We start from the raw sequence: 3,702 nt of genomic DNA, 5'->3' as shown, positions 1-3,702 counted from the left end.
GCCGCCGTCCCTCGAGCGCGCCGCGGCCCCGCCCCCTCCTCACGGCGCCAGCCCGGGGCGGGTCGGGACCACGCGGGACGGGGAGGGGACAGCACCGGGAAGGGGGAGAGCGCGGAGCCGTGCAGGACGGCGCAGGACGGGAGCACGGATTCCCCCCCCCTCCCCCCTCCCCGGCAGAAAGGCGGAGCCGCTCCGGGAGCGGCCGGTCGGCAGCTCCGCCGCTCGGGGAAGGCGGGCGCCACGCCTCGGGTGTTCTCCTCTCCCCCCCGCCCCGCGCGCTACGTGGGCTCTCCCCGCGGGACTCCTGCGGAGCGGAACGCTCCACGCCGTAAGCGGAAGGGGGGGAGGCAGCCGCGATCCCCGTCGCGAAGCCGCCGCAGCGGCTCGCTCCAGGTCAGGCGGGCCAGAAGCCGCCCCGATGGCCCCTCTTCCCTTCCCCGCGCTCTCCCCGCCGCTTGGTACGGCCCGCCGCGAGGCACGCTGGGATCGCTTGGGCGGCAGCGCGGCCCTGGCGCCGGCCCGGCGGGGAGAGAGCGCCGGGAGTGAGAGCCGGCCGGCAGCGGGCGGCCCGCCGGCGCCTCGCGTACCGGGCAGCTGCCGCGGCTGGGCCGGGTCCGCCGAACTGCCTCTGGGGACTCCCAGGTGCCTGGGCTCTTGCGGTCAGCGGCTCCTGCTGCAGGGCCTCACCACAGCCGGAGCTGGGCTCAGGGAAGGGGGCGAAGGAGGAAAAGTCGTCATTTTGCTTGGGTACAAACAGGACCGTCCTCCTTTGAAGGCTGAAAGAGCCAGAAACGCCTGCGGGGTTACTCCGTGGAGAGCAGCTTGTGGACCAGGGTCTCTACCTGGGCTGTTATGTAGAACCGAACCCATCGGCACCGCCTGCACGTCAGGAAAAACCCGTCTTGGGCACGGCTCTGCTCCTCCGCCATCCGTTTCATACCACAACTCCTCCATTAGTTTTGTCCGAAAATTCAGGATCTTAACACAAAACTGCTGCAAAAGTAGCATGCTGGCCTTCAGCAGCCGGCGCGGAGCCGACGGGCAACTGGAGCTGCTCAGAAGCAATGGCAACGCGTTTCTTAGAACTCCTGTTGACTAAAATACTTTCTGTAAGAATTCTAAAGAGTCTATGCAGTGCGCACTGCCTGCGAGACAGTATATACAGCTCAGGTGAAGCTTCAATTGCCATATATCAAATGGCTAAGATATTTTTTAAGAAAGAAACAGGAAGGATGCTTCTTAACTAAAGGGGGGTGAACAGGGATGGTTAATAAAAGGTATTTTATTAAAACTGTTAATCATAAGCCACCTTATCACTGCAACTAGTATTTCCCTCCTGCTTTGCCTATTTAACAATACATCAACAGCTTCTTTGTTAACACATACTTGTATTGCCCAACACCTCCCGAAAAGACGGATGTTTCTGGCAATCCTAAGAAACAGGGAACCTTTGTTTTCTTCTATTACAGTAAAAGCAATTCCTTTTTCCCACTGCCCCCCTCCACGCTCCAGTCAGCATCACATCTCGATGTCTGCATTAGAGCAGTGTGGAGTCCAGCTTTTCATGTTCAGTTACAGGCTGCTACATGAGATCAGCACTTCCAAATCCACACACCCTGCTCCTTCCGTATTGGTGCTAAAACAAATTAAGGCGCCCTATTTGCTGTTTACCTTAGGCGTGGTTACAAAGTACAGAATTTTTTTCATGCTACCTGACCTTCCTGCAGTGGTTGGTTGTTCTTCCCTCAGAAGAAAGTTATTTGCTCCACCCAGCTTCCACACAGTATTACATCCTTTTTGTACATCAGGAAGCATGCTACTCTATCTTAACTCACTCATATCTTGCACCAGGACTTCCAACATGTTTTCTATTTCCTACTGGATCTCCAAGTGTATCTCAGCACAAGTCTTCATTTTCTCTACACCTCCTCCTTTTTTGACCTATGAAAATTCCTATTTTCTCTTATCAAATCATCATGTCAGCTTTCATAGAAACCAGGCATCCTCAGACCTGGTAAATTGTCACTACTTGTCACAGGCAGTCCACCTGCGGTCAGTGTTACTGCTTCACCCTTCAGCGGTTTAAGCTCATCTACAACGCCTTGGATGGTGTTTGAGTTTTGTTAAGATGCTTGCTGAGACTCTCTTCTTTGCAAAGTATTTATCTATCCTAACTAGCTGCTAGACAACTGGCAATTTATTTTCCCCATCCACGTCCAGTTATCACTTGGTCAAACTGTTACGTAAGGAAACAGCAACCTAACTGCAGAAAGAAGTATCGCTGAGTTACATTTTACTATTTGTTCCTATTGCTCTTTCTCAAGTTTTTAACCAATGTCATTTTCATTCACACTACTGGTTCTCTATCAAATATTTAATGTGTCATGAACCAGCACTCCTGTCCAACGTAGCAGTTCTCTTCCCAACTTTCACTGCGCTGAGCCACTTTCTTTCTTAATCATTGGGAACACAAGCAACTTTGAAAATACTAGTATACCTGAAGGTTATGTAATAATGTTACAGAATTCTAAGATACAGATGTTTCTTCCTCACAGGAAGACATTTCATGAAGAGGAGAGGGCAAGATGCTGTTTGTCAAGGTGTCCCATGTAAGATCTGAATTAGGCCTACGTGCTATAGTGGCTACTAGTCTTTGTGGAAGTTGAGCTTTGCTCATCTCTGCCAGGTAATATGCAGCAGCTGCTAATTTCAGACAGGAATTACTGGCATAATTCAGCTCTGATCGATTACGGTTAATTTAGAGGGAGAGGTGGTCTTCCCCATAGCAGGGAAAGGCTCAGAGCCAACATTTTGTAGGAAGGAACTGAAAGCTCAGTTAAGGGGGCTAAAAGCCTCTTCTGTTTCATAGTCCTCAGAGAAGTTAAAAATTCACCACCAGTGTCCTGGTTGGAGCTACCGAGGTCCTTCAGCAGCCAATGTGGAAAAGCGCTACAAGCAGATATTTCCCTGACCTTAACCTCCCAACAGCACTCTCAAAACAGCACGCATCACATCCTTCATTTTCCTACCGTAGCCAAAGCATGAGTTAAGCCTCCTTGCCACACGCCCTAGCAACATATCGCTCGACTCCACCGCTCCCGCAGGAAAATTAAAGTAGCCGTCCCTGCTGCCTTGCTCAGCTAAACACGCAGCACTGCACACCGCTGCGGGCCCTGAGGGAGACCAGGCCCCTCATCCCCACCGGGCGGCTAGCTCCCCACCGCAACCTTCCTGCGTTAACTTGATGCCGCTCGCCACCTCCACCGCGATCCGACAGCCGCCCGGGAGGCTCCGCGGGGAACCCCCGGGACCGGCTTAGCCGACAGCCCGGCCCTCGCCGCGGTACCTCACGGACGACGCCGCCGCGCTCCAACCACAACATGGCGGCGGGGGCCGTCACGTGCCCGGCGCCGGCGGGCGCCCACCGCGCCTGCGCAGCGCCTCCCCCTGAGGGAGGCGAGAAGATGGCGGAAGCGGAGTAGAGCGGCTTGTCCGAGGCGAGTCTCCCGGCGGGACGCGCGGAGGAGGAGGAGGAGGAGGAGAAGGGGGGGAGCGGCAGCGGGCCGCCCCCCCCCGGCCGCGGCGGGGCGGGGCGCGTAGGCGGGGACCCGCGCCCTGACAGCGGGCTGGCCCCGCTCGGGGAGCGAGTGCCTCCCCTCCCGCCCACCTTTCCTCCCTCCCCGGCGGCGGCTGGCGCCTGTG

The 3,702-nt window shown here is 55.8% G+C and overlaps 2 protein-coding genes across 11 annotated transcripts in view; one reads left to right on the top strand and one right to left on the bottom strand.

Annotated features, from left to right (window-relative positions):
- PRKCI (protein kinase C, iota) overlaps positions 1-3,416 on the bottom strand; it is a 35,001-nt gene extending 31,585 nt beyond the window's left edge. The window contains exon 1 of one of the 2 annotated variants that reach the window (XM_010572881.1): positions 3,347-3,416. The gene's annotated coding sequence lies outside the window, so the exon portion shown is untranslated. Of the gene's footprint in view, positions 1-842; positions 1,223-3,346 lie in introns of those variants that run through there. The other variant, XM_010572882.1, reaches the window with a different exon arrangement.
- A 22-nt stretch (positions 3,417-3,438) lies between these two features.
- The window catches only part of PHC3 (polyhomeotic homolog 3 (Drosophila)), a 39,619-nt gene continuing 39,355 nt past the window's right edge, over positions 3,439-3,702 (top strand). For all 9 annotated transcript variants that reach the window (XR_774679.1, XR_774678.1, XM_010572875.1 and 6 more), the window contains exon 1: positions 3,439-3,497. The gene's annotated coding sequence lies outside the window, so the exon portion shown is untranslated. The remainder of the gene's footprint in view (positions 3,498-3,702) is intronic.

This window comes from Haliaeetus leucocephalus, unplaced genomic scaffold (assembly GCF_000737465.1).
Source record: "Haliaeetus leucocephalus isolate CR32 unplaced genomic scaffold, Haliaeetus_leucocephalus-4.0 Scaffold362, whole genome shotgun sequence".
In the NCBI taxonomy this organism is placed as follows: domain Eukaryota; kingdom Metazoa; phylum Chordata; class Aves; order Accipitriformes; family Accipitridae; genus Haliaeetus; species Haliaeetus leucocephalus.
Note: the sequence above shows the minus strand (reverse complement) of the source record. Positions and strands in the feature narration are given on the sequence as shown.